The following is a 7840-nucleotide window of genomic DNA, read 5'->3' as shown; positions in this document are numbered from 1 at the left end:
TGTTCTTTAAAATTTTTCTTTTGTTTTTGCTAAATCTGGCACCTCTATACGCGTGTGAGGGGCCACACATTAGACAACACAGATGTAGAACATTTCTATCACCGGGGACTTTTGTTCTAGATTATTATGAGCTCAGTTTACATTATGCGCCTATTCATAAAAATCAACAATAATGCTACGCATCATCCTCTTGACATCCGAAGAGCAACACACTTTGATAAAAGCAGACATTCATGTAGTTAAAATCTTGAATAATCACATTTACTTTATTTGTTTTGGAGTAAAATAGAGACTGAGCCTGTTGACCACTAGCTTCAAGTGAACATTTTAGGGAGCAGGATAGTCATTTTCCCCCCAAATTAACCCTTTGAGATTGTCTTCCTTTGAATATCACACAAGACGTTCTTTTAAAAAATTTTTATTGCAGAATGCTATATCTCCATACAGAAATGTATAGAGATTATTTGTGTAGTTATTTGTGTAATTTGAAAATTTGAAAGTTACAAATGTAGAACTATATTTGTATAGTTCAAATAGTAACATTATTTGTAGTTTCCAAATAATCATAAATCTTGACATTCCCTTGTGGAGTAGTGTTAGAGGCTGGTTGCTTCTGTGGGATCATCCCAATCTCTTCCCTTATAATTTTCTAAATCTGGATAGAAATATTTTTTCTTATGTTTTAAATTCCCCTACAATCAGCACCTGGTAAATATGTTGTTAGAATCCTCGATAAGTTATTTAGAAACTAAAGAAATAGGTTGTATTAAAGGAAGGTATTAAGAAAATTGACCTCTGTTTCTCTAATAAAAGTAGGAGAGACGGGATCTTTCTCACCCAATCAATGCCATTAATTGGTTATTGGAGCAAATGAATGATTCTCTTTACCTGTTCTCCCCCAAGTTTCAGAGGAACTAATCTGTTCAATTAACCTTTGCCACCACGGATTTGAAGCAATTTGGAAGAAGGCTATTTTTCACTCGCCTGGGCTATTCTTGTGTCCCATGCACTTTAAGAGAAAACTCTATCCAAGACACTCCAACAAATCCAGAAGGAAAAATTCTGATTCCCCTGATGCTTGAGAAGTGAGAATCACAAGCAGGCCTTGGGCCTTTATTTCTGGAGGGAGACAGCTGGAGCAATCTCTCTCTGAGGGGCTAAGAGCATCTTGCTCTTTATTCGGCTTCTCTGATCAGGCCTTCAGTTGGGCATCAGTTTACCCATTGGTAAATGGAGTTGAATAATATATACTTACCACTCCATAGTAAATGAATATTGAAGATCTTTGGCTAAAGAGGGCTATGAATATGTAAAAGCACTGTGAATACAAATCAAGAATTCATGACTTAGTAAAAGCTCAATATGTTGATAAATCTTGAATTTTTGCAAATGCTGAGATGTTTCACTTTTATTCAGAATATATAATAGTTAGGGATTGAGGTTTAGCCAGAGAGGCTTTATGCAAAGGACACATATGTAACTACATACAGTAAAAAGCTGTACATCTGGCATGTTGGGGCAAATTGGAGGCACCAATCAGTCAAAAGTTCTGACTAACAATTTTTTGTTGCTTTCGGTAGCTCTCTTGTTTCTTGTCTTGGCCTCCCTACCAAAGCTTAGAGGCAGAAAAAACGATGGAGATTCTACTGAGGCAAAGCTCTGTTGTTGCCCAAAGTCCACGGAAGCGGAGACGCAGCTTGGCCTCACACCCTGGCGAAGCCCAGGACAGACTGGGAGAGCTCCCCGCGTTCACAGATCATAAGATCTTTAGGTGTCAGGAGCAAATGCTGACATAGGATGCGCACAAATGAATGGATCTGTGCGGGAGCGTGGGCAGAGGCACATTCCGCACCGCGGGGCTAATTAGAAAAAAGGGCTTCTTTCTCTGAACAGAAGCAGACCCCACACCGAAGCACACGATTTGCTGAGCTTCCACTGCCTCTTCACCTGGGCACCGCACACCTGTGCTGTGAACCACCCACACAATCACAAGGTGGTCCTGAATAGGAACTTGGGGCGTCCTTTGGCCTCTTCAGACGGATAGATTTATTGGGTTTAATTTGTTAAGTACTTGCTACTAAAAGCTCTGTACTAAGCTCGGTTTTCCGGGTAATTTCAGGTGTCACCTGTTTCCTAGTTCGAAGTACAGGGTTAATTCAGTCGCTGTGAGTAACATTAGAGTTGACTCTGAGCTTCCTAGTAGCTAGGGCGAAAAAGGCAACTCGAAAAGTTCAACTGTTCTCCTTATCAGCAAAAGAAAAGAAAAAAAGAAAAGAAAATAGCACACCTGTTCCATTGGAGAGACAATAATCTTTTTTTTTACTTCCAACTCTAAAAGAAATTGCTCAAGTGGAATTTCACTTGGGAGCCAGGGACAGACATTATAGGCAACAGCTGCATCATCAGTTTAACAGCAAAAGCAATGGTAAGGTCCCCAGAGCAGTGGCTTCTTATAACAAACCTTGATACCAGCAAAGCACACTTGAGTCCACTCTCATAGGCTGAGCTCATTTTGGTTTCAGCGTGGATGTTCCAGTGTCCGACTTACTCAGGATCTGGGGAGGTAAACACCCAGGACACTCCTCAGACCAGCAACTCTCAATTGCTGTCTGCAGTCAACTTCCGGGCTGTGACAGAGTTTTCACTGCTCCCCAGACAAAGCAGGAAAAGAAGACCAGGACACATACATTTCATTGCAAATTGGTTAACTTTCCTCGAGCTTTATTCTAAGATTACGCCCTCCCAACTTTGGCAGGGATTAAAAGTCCTTTCTCTGATGTAATGGTGACGGAGCAGGTGCCATTTTATACTTATGTTTGTTGGATGTTCTATTTGCCAATGTAGAACTTGACAACTCTCTATTGGCCCCCAAGTCTTGCACAGTTGGATATTACTGGTCCAAGAAGTCCTAATGTCTGGCAATGACACCATGGACCATCTTCCCCAAACAGCATTTTCCAAAATAGCAGATAGTTGAGAGACATACTTGATAATGAAGGTTTGGCAAAAGTGCTCCAGTTCTACGCTGGTACTGCGACTGCAGAGTTGTTCCCGCTGCAACAGGGCTCCTCACGGCCACTAGAACTGGGCCTCAAGACTACCTACAGGAAGCAACTTTGATTACATGTGAGTATTTTGACCCATAATTGGTCGAAACTCCTTTGTTGTCCGGTTTGAGTCTGGAGGCTTTCAGAGCAGTGTTATGCGTGAGCTGTCTTCGACGTAGAGAAAGTTCGCTTGTGTTTTGATGATCCTTCTGATGTTCCAGCCCCCAAACTTGATGCTTGCCCACCCTGGAATTAGTCATCAAATGTGTTCCCAGATAATCTAATGAGTTGGCCTGCAACTGGGAAATTGTAATATCCAATTGAATACAGAAAAATGAAGAAGAGTGATTGATGGATATGATTTTACCAACTCAGCCACATGGAGTAAAATATCAGGACTGAGTGTAACTTGAGGCCGCTCCTAGTTTCTACTAATAAAAACAAGCATCAGCACCTGGGAGGACACTGACTTTCCCACCCACAGGGGAGCTAGGTTGTTCCACCTTGGGTTTTGGTATTTCGAGGTTTACACATTACCTAGGCACTGACATCTTTCTGGAAGGCAAACACCATGACTTCCATGAACATTCCCACATTTTAAAAAATTGAACACTATGCCAAGCACCAACCTCGGTCATTAGGGCTAGAACGGGGCTGAGAGAAACCCATCATTTACAGGCGGGCTCTCTGCTTTAGATGGTTTAGCCATGATTCTCCTACACAAAATTACTGCATGGTAGCTATTATTTCATCTTTTTATTGATGTGAAAACTGAGATCCAGGTTAAATAATAGCCCAAAGTCATAGAAAGCTAAGAAGTGGAGTAGTCAGGATTCATATCAGATCTTTCTGATTTCAAACCAAACACCACGTTGTTTGAATAAGACACAGTATCCGTCCTTCCTCAAGGAACGCACAGCCTAGTGGTCCCATTCGGCGTGCTTTTCAGCCCTGAGTTCCTCTGACTCCGTCTGCTGTGTTTGGCGAATTTCCCACCTGGGAATCCAGGCTTCCCGAGGCAGAAGACAGCAATCCACGTGCCCACCCTTCCCTGCCCGTGACTTAGACCTCAATCCGCCACACGTGCTTGACACTTTGATTTGGGAGGAAGTGGAGCAACAAGAAGCTTGCCATGTGGATTCCATCCTGGTAAGGGCAGTGGTAGAGCCCCCGGACTTCAGAGGCACGAGAAGTGGAGCTTCCGCAGGTGGCATCGATGCTCAAGACAGGGACCAAGTTACGACATCTGGGCCCCATGGAGATGCGGCGTGGTGTCCGCCAGAGTAGTCTGAGACACGGACTCTAACCTCTAACTCTGATTTTCCAGACTTGCCCTGGAATTCTCTGAGCACTCTGATGTCTTCTAGCACATTCCTTCTCCTGCTTATGTGGCTCAGGTTAGTTCTGTTGTTGTCAACTAAAGGTCCTGACTTTGTCTCCCTCACAGTGACTTCCGTATGATAGTCCATAAATTTGGTCTGTTTGTTGATGAATAAGGAAATCTCAGAATAGAATAAATTAATAGAAAATAAGCCTTCGAGGCCCTTCGCCACCCCGGTTCCTTTCTGCGTTCTGAACACGCATCAGTTTACCAAAGGCTTTTCCAAAACACACCGCCCAGAGCTGGGTAACAGGGGCGGCCTGATTGGTGTCAGGAGGGTGGGGTGACCGCTTGCTCCAGCCCAGCCCGCACGGCTACAGGTGTGAGCCTCCCGCCCACCTGCATCACATGTTAACACGAGGAACCGGGGAGCCCGGGGGCTCTCACTCCGGGGGGCTCCGGTCCTGAGGGGGTCACAGAAGGGCAGCTGCGAGCAAGGGTGCAACGGGCCTCCAGCCGGGAGCCCCCAGAAGGGGTTTCCGTGTGAGGAGGAGGGTGTGCCCCGCAGCACAGGCTGAGGCTCAGCAGGTGCAGAATCACTTACCCACGCGTGGGCTGTGGCCGGCGGCCTCCCCGGTCCCGGGGCGCAGGTGCCCTGGGGCTGCGTTAAGGAGCTCCTCGGGGTGCACGTCCCCGAAGCCGCTCGAGCCCCCCCGCCCCGCCCTGAGCGCCCCGGGAGGCGCCGGCCTGCTCGGTCCTTGGGCGCGGACGCGGCTTCGGAGACCGCGACAGGTGCCGCGACAGGTGCCGCGACAGGTGCCGCCGTCCGGGCAGTTCCTAGCACAGCGGCTTTGTGCCCCCCGGCGTTTTCGTCAGAAACAGGAAAGAGAAGCGGATTCTACATTATGCTAGAAGCTCTGAAAAAAATTAAAGTAGCATAGGATAAAAGGGATCCAAGAGCAGGGGTGTGGAATTTTCTTTTCTTTTTTTTTAAGATTTAAAAAAAATTTATCTACACTTCACCTTTTTTAAATTTTATTTTATTTATTTATTCATGAGAGACACAGAGACACAGGCAGAGGGAGGAGCAGGCTCCGTGCAGGGAGCCCGACGCGGGACTCGATCCCGGGTCTCCAGGATCAGGCCTCGGGCCGAAGGCGGGGGCCAAACCACTGAACCACCCAGGGATCCCCTCTTTTTTTTTTTTTTTTTTTTGAGATTTTATTTATCCATTCATGAGACAGAGGGGGTCGGAGGGGGGCAGAGACACGCACAGGGAGAGGCAGGCTCCTGGCGGGGAGCCCGGGTCACGCCCTGGGCCGAAGCAGGCGCCCCAGCAACTGTCGGGAAGCTGGGGTCCCTGGGGGGTGACCTGGGGGTGGCCTGGGGGGGACCCCGCGGCGGTGCCGGGGAAGGAGCCCTGCGCGGGAAGCTGGGGTCCCTGGGGGGTGACCTGAAGGTGACCTGGGGGGACCCCGTGGCCGCGCGGGGGAAGGAGCCCTGAGTGCGGGGGGGGGGGCCTGGCCGCGGGGGTAGGGGGGACCCCGCAGGAGGGGAGCCCAGAGCCGCAGGGCCGGGCTATGCCGGGAAGGGGCCCAAGGGGACCCAGGGGGACGCAGCAGAGAGTGCGCCCAGGCTTGGGCCCAGCAGGGGGGGCGGGGGCGGGCGCACCTGGACGGCGAGCCCGGGAGGCGGCGGGCCCAGGGCTCCCCCCCCCCGCCCCCCAGGCCCGGAGGCTCTGCAGAGCGAAGAGGCTCAGCGGAGGGCGCACCTGGGCGCGGGGGGACCCTCCTCTGCGGCCCCAGGGCGGAGCCCCGCGGCGCGGCTCCTGAGCGGGGGTGGGGGGCTGCACCCCAGCTCCCTGACCCCCCAGGCCCCGCAGGCACGGAAGCAGGTGGCGGCTCCAAAACCTCAGGGGCGGAGGAGGTGGGGGGCTGCGGCTCGGGGGAGCTTAGCGCCGCCTTGGGCCCAGGGCGACCCGGGGTCCCGGGGTCGAGTCCCAGGTCAGACTCCCCGCTTGGGGCCTGCTCCTCCCTCCGCCTGTGGCTCTGCCCCTCTCTCTCCCTCTGTGTCTCTCATGAATGAATAAATAAAATCTTAAAAAAAAAAAAAAATCAGACCTGATCCTACTTTAAAACTCCTCTGAATTATTTGAAGTCATTTACAACATTTTATCATCTCCCACTGCTCTTTCTCTCTTAGATGGAGGGAAGCGAGGAAGAAGCTGTTCTAGATGCTTCTTCCCATTTAACAAGAACAATTTCGAGATCTGTGAATCATGAGCTTCATTCTCCACAGAGGGAACGGGGCCTCTGAAGAATGACTTGAGCCTCAAAACTGCGGAGAAGAAAGAGGTCCTGGGCCAGTCCCCTGACACCCGCCCCCCCCCCCCCCCCATCAGACTAAAATCATAAAGAATTCTCCCCTTCCCTCTTCCTTAAGCGGAGCCAGGGTGCCTGGGAATGCTCAGCCCAAGGCTGCCACTGGGCCTCCCAGAATTCCTTTGCTCTCTGCTGTTTTATGTTAAAATGGGATTATGCCCGTTAAGGGATAGTGAATAAATTATAGTTCTCTTTAATTAATCATTGCTCTGCACTATTTATTACAGTGTTAATGGAATATTTTTGTAATTATTTCTCCATATGTGAAGGTAACACTTTAAACCTTTTAAAATGTCACTGAAGGAGCTACTTCTAGATTCTTCTGGGACAGTTTTACTAGCAGAGCACAGTGTTTTTAAAAAATAGGCCTTTCTTTCAGAATAAAATTCCATCAGAGATGTCATATACTCAGACAAGTGTGTTAAGAGAAGTCACAAGATCATCTCATATAAAGTGTGCTGGCCAATGAATTGATGTTTAGTTCACACAGCCTTTCTAGGACATTCTAGAACATCTAAAAAAAAAAAGGTGGTGTGATACCAGGGTGAAAATGCGAGTCATGGAGGCACACAAGACCTCCGCTGCGTCCTAGCAACCCTGGATCAGCAGCGTCTGAAATCACCTGTCCCTCATTGCACGTGTCATTCCTCACTTCTGTCTCTGACTCAAGACGCCAGTCCTGGGGACCATCCCATCTAGAGAAACACTGTCACACCTCTCTCCAGAGGGCCTGTGTCGCCTCCCCCTGCCCACCCCTGTCCTCTGCGTGGACAAATGCAAAGAAAGACTCCACACCTTCCCGCCGAGCCACTACAGCAGCCACAATGAGGCACAAGTCCTGTGACAGTCCTGTGACGTGGGAGCTATGTGAGCATGGGAGGATAAGCACACTGGCACAGCAGATCAAGAAGGGCTTCCTGGAGGAAGTGATGCTTGGGGTGATCCTTAAATCTGGTCAGGGAAAGAACTCTGTGGGGTGAGGAGGAGGAGGTGCAAGGTATGGGGAGAAACAGCAGAGCAAGTGGGCCTCTCACTGATCTTCTTATCAATTATGTTCGACATCTACCCCGATACCCTCTGTGGCAGATAGC

Source organism: Canis lupus, chromosome 36 (genome assembly GCF_048164855.1).
Source record: "Canis lupus baileyi chromosome 36, mCanLup2.hap1, whole genome shotgun sequence".
NCBI lineage: Eukaryota > Metazoa > Chordata > Mammalia > Carnivora > Canidae > Canis > Canis lupus.
Note: the sequence above shows the minus strand (reverse complement) of the source record.